The 8,495-nt window shown below is 26.0% G+C and overlaps 1 long non-coding RNA gene across 1 annotated transcript; it reads right to left on the minus strand.

The window, feature by feature from the left end:
- Window positions 1–763: 763 nt before the first annotated feature.
- On the minus strand, window positions 764–3,132 carry LOC110020861. Its single transcript, XR_002293574.1, has 2 exons — window positions 2,907–3,132; window positions 764–910 (listed from the first exon to the last, which is right to left on the minus strand). It is a non-coding gene; the product is annotated as an uncharacterized LOC110020861 (long non-coding RNA).
- Between the last annotated feature and the right edge of the window lie 5,363 nt (window positions 3,133–8,495).

The raw sequence follows: 8,495 nt of genomic DNA on the forward strand, positions 1-8,495 counted from the left end.
AATTAATCATAATAATAAATTTATATTCTTAACTTTGTGCAATAATATTGAACAAAGTATACATCAAAATTTGTATAAACAAAATTTCATACCACACTCCATAAGTATAAACTTATAAAATCAATCCCTCAATATTACTTAAAAATGCAATAATTTCTTTGAAAAACAGAAAATTTAAAAAAGAATTACAAGCTCCTCATTGATCTCGGGACATACAATCTATAAATCCATACATGATTTTCTAATGCATAACATGATAAAAACCATATCGCCTCATTTTAGTTAGAAATTACAATCTTAAATATGCCAGCACCATATTAAAATGTTCCCAAAATATTGTTTTATTCCTTTAGATGGTACTGTAACAAGAAAGATGGTATCACCAGTAGAGGATAAAATAAAATAAAGATTAATATTTTTTACTAAACAGCAAAAAAGCATAAAGTTAAACAGAAATCGACATTAGTCTAACTACATAAGCACAATAACAAAGTAAAGTTGAGTGTTACAAGATACAAATAGAGATCCCTGAATGAATAATAATTATAAACCCGTGGAGAGATAAATGACAATTTACGGATAAGAATGAAAGCTTTGAGAATAAATAAATGAAAAGAGATGAAGAATATGGTCATCCCATGACAAAGGTATAAAAACATGCCATTGACGGTACAACAACATCAAATTAAAACCATAGTAGTAGTATGACAGACTTTATGGATGATTAAAGGTCATCAACTGAGGTCAAGTCAGCTTTTTCGGAGAAGAAGTAGGCACAACTTGATATTCTTCATGAGGTTTCTTATTTTTCTAACCCACTAACAAGTAGCTTTGATGTCATGGTGGCATTAGGACCTTACCTAGGTAAATTAGAACTTGTGTGCGTTCTAAAAAAGTAATATATCAAAACCTGTAACCATTTTTTATCAAGAAGTGTATTCAAATAGAAAGTCTAGACAAAAGTAAGAAAAAAAAAAAAAGGAGAAACATTAAAAAGCCATATAGTATGCTATCATCTTCCATATATGATAATATATTATTAGAAGATAGTTTTTTTCATTCACCAGCATCTTTAAAAAAGAAGTATGCAAATGAAATTTCATTTCTACTTAATTGAAACATAGACATCAACCAAATACAGTGATATCTAATGCCAAATAACTTGAATGCTAAAAAAAAACATATCATTTGGCAAATAACACTGAACCAAGCACATAGTATTTTACATACATAGATATAATAACTAAAAGTTTTTAATTTGGCATATGAATTAGCTAACTTAGCCGATTTCAGTCATAAAATTTAAAAATTAAATCGATCTCAAGCTAAATCAAACCCAAACTTTAATTTGGTGAGTTTGATTCTAATTTGGACGAATGAACAAAATTAAAACTAATTTTAACAATGATCTAACAAATTGTAGCTAAATAACATATATGAATAAGAATACCAAGTACAGTTTGATAAATTTTTTACTAATTTATATGTCATCAACAAATTTAGTCATTTAGCATGAATCTCAAAATATTTTTTGAGCAAGAAATATTCAAACTTAAATTAAAAATCATCCATAACCCTGATGTTAACAACTTACAACCAAATTAACCGGCTCGACAACAAAGATCCAAAGACACAAAAATTAACTCAATCTATGTTAAATCAAGCCCAAATCAAGTCATTAAACCACTTTTAAAAGTTTTGAGTGGCTAATTGGAAGTTCAAATGAATTTCAAATTTGGCAAGCTTATAGCCAAATCAAGCTTCTCGATAAGACGAATCCAACGAGCCTAATATCACTCAATTCTAATATTGTTAAGGCTCTCAAATGTCCACGGAATGTCTTTCGATATAGGTAATCTCTTCGTGTTGTCCGATGAAATGGTTTGGATTTTCTCCTTTTTGGCATGCATAATTAATAATATCCATGCTAACTTTTATGCCACTACCTTATTTATATGGCATTACTAACTTTATATTTGAAAAGAATAAATAATAAATTTTAATCTTCATCAATTAGTAAAAACAAAAACCAAATCAATAACAAAAAAAAAAAAAAAATCAAATTTATAATCAACAACCAAACCCATACTCGTAAAAAAATTAACCAAACCAACTAAAAAAATAGGTACAATTTAGTTTTTAAGTGTTATACAAACAATGCACACCCCTAGTAATAACATGATAACGTCAACCTAATAATAAAAATGAAAGAAAGGATCAAAAGGTTATTTGACTAATTCATTAACACGTGCTATTTAAGGAATGCACAAATGCGCTATCTAGATATCACACAAAATATGCACATCTAGACACTAATTTATCATAAAAACAAACAAATCACATAAAATTTGATAAATATCACTGAAACTAACAAAAATCATTTGTCAAACAAAACTAAAATCTTGCTAACGTTGAAATAATGATAAATGTGAATCAATAGCTCCTAAAACTCGAAAAACCTCAAGATGAAAAGCTACTGACCCAATCTAACCTCCATATGAAAAGGAAGGGTGCCCGTTAAATCTAAAACACTGCTCAAAAACCTAAAAACCAATAAAAGGAGGCTCCTATTCACAACTAAACTCGCAACAATGAATTTCTCAAATAGAATACAAAAAGCATCACAAAATTAACATACGACACACAATTTTACAATCCCTTCCCCTAAATCACCCTTCAAAACAAGTATATCATAAAATTAAGCAACAGCCCCAAAATTAACATAAAGCATAACATAACATAACAAAAAACCAGAGATAAACCTGCACAAATCCACCCACTAACAATGCTAACACGAACAAAACAATTAATTACAATACTCTTACCAAACACGTTTCAAAAAAAACCCTAGAAAACACAACGCACAACCAAAAAGCTAAAATGGAAGAAAACTCGAGATAACATACCTCCTCGGGAAAAGAACGATTCCAAAGAGGACAGCGCGGCGATCTCCAATCGAAGGCAGGTCAGCGGCTCCGCGCAAGATCCGCGACAAATTAACGAAGCTAGAAAGGAGAAGGGGAGGAGAAACAAGAGGAGGAGACGGGGAGATCCCGACGTGGACGGTTTGAAGATGCCCTCAAGGGTGGAATATATGGGGGAAGAAACCAACCGAATTACAGGTACACCGAGAATCGCTCACATATTAAATAAATAAAAAGATTTAAATGCATACCACTCAATTCATACATATTTACATATCCAACACCTTCAATTTCTTCATGTATGCCAACAATTATCTTATTAATCAAACTCATCATATTATAAAGGAAATATATTGCATAAAATTATTATTCAAGGAAATAATTAATATCAAACTCAAATTAATAAGATAAATTATTCAATCATAATTATTTATCAATAATAATCTGCGTTGCATCTTATTACAATAAAATTATGCAAAGATTTAAGTTTTAATAATATGATACAAAGCAAAACTTCACATGATAAGTCGTATTAATATTATTTCAAGTTAGTCATGAAAAAAATTAAAAAAAATAAAAATAGATAAAATAAAATTTTATTGTTTTATGATTATAAACAACAAAGAATCAAATGAAAGTATATGATAATTTACTCTACAAAATAAAAAAAAAAAAAAAAAAAAAGTTAATGGGACGACATCTTTAAGTTGAGGCTAAGATATTGATAAATATATCATATTGACAAACATGTTATATTCATGCACCCATTTGCAAATATCACTGCAAAATATTCTTTTCACGTGGTTTTCACTTAACCATCTATTGTCACCTTCCAAAGATAGTTTTCCACATAACAAATTGTCGCAATGATTAACTGAAAATGCAGACAATTTATCCCATTTAATTTTCATGAAAACATTTGATGTTTCTTGTCGACACTGATGTATTTCATTCGAGATCTCATTCAAAAGATCGACGCCATGCCACTGAGTTGACTCTTCACGTAGCAACATGAATCCCGCGATATATTTGGATAAAACATGCCCTCCACTTGAAGCTATTTGGAGATAATGTAATCCAACATCAACTCTTTCTCGAATCAACAACTCCTCCTACAATGTTTAGATATTTGTATTAATGGGCATTATTTTATAATATACAACTATAATATAAATGAATGTTGAAAATTATTGAAAATTGTATTATAAAAATTTAATAAATAATTATTGCTTACCAATCCAAGCCAAAAGAGAGCATTGGTATTTTCGCAATCAGCACAACCCTGAATAAATCTTAGATATCTTTGCTTATCGTACCAACTCTTTTTCCAATTTTCAACAGCCATATATTTTCTTACTCTTTTTGATGAACATGCGGCATGAAAATTCTTGCATCTATATAGAAATCAATATTATGATTAAATATATCATAGACTCATAGTTATATGAATGAAAAAATAAAGCAAAATTAGTAAAAATGACAGTTTTATAATAAATAATACTTACGTTATCAAAGAATTTCCAATATTGTTGATGGATGATTGAGAGGCATAAATTAGCAAAATTTCCTCCAAAGTATCTTGTGGAAGTGAATAAATGAGAGACTCGCTTGCTTCTTCCTTAAAACTCTTGCTTTTCATGTTTGCTCCAACCTTAATGATTAAAATCTTACTATCTTTAGAAAATGAAGACAAAAATGATAAGATTAATGTAGCTTTATAGCAAAATAAAAATATAATATATAATGAAAATTTATTAATAATAACATAATTTTATGATAAAATAATTTAGCAAGCATGTCAAAGTGTAGAAACTTTAAATTACTTAAAATTATATTAATTATTGCTCTTATTTAGCATGGGTTTGTTTATTTTGGTTTGTAAATTAAGTAAATAAAATAATACTTTAATTAATGATCTAGTTGTCATGATAACCACCTTTCATTTATATTAAGATTACTAATTAATTACATATAATAAAATTTAAAAATTATATATATATATATATAATGATATTATTTATCAAAATGATATTCGAATCATAGTTTAACTATAAATTTGGAATATGAATTTTTTACAATGCTAAATTCTTATTTAAATAAAAGAAATAATTGAAGTTGAAAGATGCCATTTAGGAATCTCATATAAAGATAATATATGTGAAATAAACATATATTATTATATTGCTTTTGATAATTAGATTATATAGAGAAGATAGTTTTTTTGATATATGATATTCTTTTTTGCCAATCGAGACATTGATAATAAATTATTTTAATTAGTTTTTTAAAAATTCTAACTTTCTCTCACAGAACTTATGCAGCATAAACAGTTAGTAAAAAAATCATATTTTATATATCGATAATTTAATTTATTTTAATCAAAATTTACAGCAGAGAAATGAGATTAAATTTTATTTCCTATAAAATTAGACATTTAAGAATATTAAAATTAGTAGTATTCAGATAAATTCTATTGTCCATGATATATATATATATATATATAAAGTTATTATCAGGCTCTTAGGCCCATATTTTTAATCCTTGATATTAATATATTTTATTTTAAATTAAAATATTAATAAAAAAATAAAATTTAATAAAGTATGCATTCAATTAATAGTTATATATTAATTTATGAAAATACATTCACTTATAATAAAAATTGTCAATATAACTTATGAAAATATGAAATATTTAAAAATCACGTCATATAAAATGATTTTCCACACATTAATCAAACTTAAAACAATAATAAAATCAGATTCTTACCTGCGTAATCCACAAATCCTTAATCTCTGAAGAAAATGAATGGAAAAGAGAAACATGGCTGCTTTGAACTGCTGCAGAACTGAAAAACTGATGCGAGCGGAAGATGTTTAAGCTTAAGAATTTATAGGCCTCTTTTTTCTCCATCCTCACATAGCCTTAAGTTGTGTGGCGGTTGCTTATTATAGAATAGGTTTCTAAAAAAGGAGAGATGACAATGAATTAGCGGTTTATTTATGGAAGGTGAACTTTTCGGCCAATCTAGAATTGTCTTTTAGAATTTTTTAAGACAATAAATAATAAATTTATTAGATTTATTTTAAGGTAATTAAAATAAAACTTTTTATTAATTAATTATATTTATAAATATATTTGAATTAGTGAAAATAATTTTGTTATAATATGATTTGTGTGTTTATTATGTTAATTGTATTTTTAAAGTTAATCTATTGAATCAAACTCTCATTAAAACATAATTAAAATAAATTTCATAATAATTAAAAATTTTAAAATAAATATTATATATATATATATAATATAATGTAATATGAATGAGTTGATATTATATGACATGCTTAATAAAAGCCAGAATTAGATTTGATATCTAATTCTGGTTTATTTTAAGCAAGTAAAAGCCACAATTAGACTGATTTCAGACAAGTTAACATAATAAGTAATTAATAAATCTGATTTTATTAAAACAATAATAAAATTAGATTCTTACCTGCGTAATCCACAAATCCTTAATCTCTGAAAAAAATTAATGGAAAAGAGAAACGTGACTGCTTTGAACTGCTGCAGAACTGAAAAACTGATGCGAGCGGAAGATGTTTAAGCTTAAGAATTTATAGGCCTCTTTTCTCTCCATCCTCACGTAGCCTTAAGTTGTGTGGCGTCTGCTTATTATAGAATATGTTTATAAAAAAGGAGAGATGACAATGAATTAGCGGTTTATTTATGGAAGGAGAACTTTTCGGCCAATCTAGAATTGACTTTTAGAATTTTTTAAGAGAATAAATAATAAATTTATTAGATTTATTTTAAGGTAATTAAAATAAAACTTTTTATTAATTAATTATATTTATAAATATATTTGAATTAGTGAAAATAATTTTGTTATAATATGATTTGTGTGTTTATTATGTTAATTGTATTTTTAAAGTTAATCTATTGAATCAAACTCTCATTAAAACATAATTAAAATAAATTTCATAATAATTAAAAATTTTAAAATAAATATTATATATATATATATAATATAATGTAATATGAATGAGTGGATATTATATGACATGCTTAATAAAAGCCAGAATTAGATTTGATATCTAATTCTGGTTTATTTTAAGCAAGTAAAAGCCACAATTAGACTGATTTCAGACAAGTTAACATAATAAGTAATTAATAAATCTGATTTTATTAAAACAATAATAAAATTAGATTCTTACCTGCGTAATCCACAAATCCTTAATCTCTGAAAAAAATTAATGGAAAAGAGAAACGTGACTGCTTTTTCAGACAAGTTAACATAAATTGTATTTTTAAAGTTAATCTATTGAATCAAACTCTCATTAAAACATAATTAAAATAAATTTCATAATAATTAAAAATTTTAAAATAAATATTATATATATATATATAATATAATGTAATATGAATGAGTGGATATTATATGACATGCTTAATAAAAGCCAGAATTAGATTTGATATCTAATTCTGGTTTATTTTAAGCAAGTAAAAGCCACAATTAGACTGATTTCAGACAAGTTAACATAATAAGTAATTAATAAATCTGATTTTATTAAAACAATAATAAAATTAGATTCTTACCTGCGTAATCCACAAATCCTTAATCTCTGAAAAAAATTAATGGAAAAGAGAAACGTGACTGCTTTGAACTGCTGCAGAACTGAAAAACTGATGCGAGCGGAAGATGTTTAAGCTTAAGAATTTATAGGCCTCTTTTCTCTCCATCCTCACGTAGCCTTAAGTTGTGTGGCGTCTGCTTATTATAGAATATGTTTATAAAAAAGGAGAGATGACAATGAATTAGCGGTTTATTTATGGAAGGAGAACTTTTCGGCCAATCTAGAATTGACTTTTAGAATTTTTTAAGAGAATAAATAATAAATTTATTAGATTTATTTTAAGGTAATTAAAATAAAACTTTTTATTAATTAATTATATTTATAAATATATTTGAATTAGTGAAAATAATTTTGTTATAATATGATTTGTGTGTTTATTATGTTAATTGTATTTTTAAAGTTAATCTATTGAATCAAACTCTCATTAAAACATAATTAAAATAAATTTCATAATAATTAAAAATTTTAAAATAAATATTATATATATATATATAATATAATGTAATATGAATGAGTGGATATTATATGACATGCTTAATAAAAGCCAGAATTAGATTTGATATCTAATTCTGGTTTATTTTAAGCAAGTAAAATCCACAATTAGACTGATTTCAGACAAGTTAACATAATAAGTAATTAATAAATCTGATTTTATTAAAACAATAATAAAATTAGATTCTTACCTGCGTAATCCACAAATCCTTAATCTCTGAAAAAAATTAATGGAAAAGAGAAACGTGACTGCTTTGAACTGCTGCAGAACTGAAAAACTGATGCGAGCGGAAGATGTTTAAGCTTAAGAATTTATAGGCCTCTTTTCTCTCCATCCTCACGTAGCCTTAAATTGTGTGATGGTTGCTTATTATAGAATAGGTTTATAAAAAAAGAGAGATGACAATGAATTAGCGGTTTATTTATGGAAGGAGAACTTTTCGGCCAA

Source organism: Phalaenopsis equestris, unplaced genomic scaffold (genome assembly GCF_001263595.1).
Source record: "Phalaenopsis equestris unplaced genomic scaffold, ASM126359v1 Scaffold000107, whole genome shotgun sequence".
In the NCBI taxonomy this organism is placed as follows: domain Eukaryota; kingdom Viridiplantae; phylum Streptophyta; class Magnoliopsida; order Asparagales; family Orchidaceae; genus Phalaenopsis; species Phalaenopsis equestris.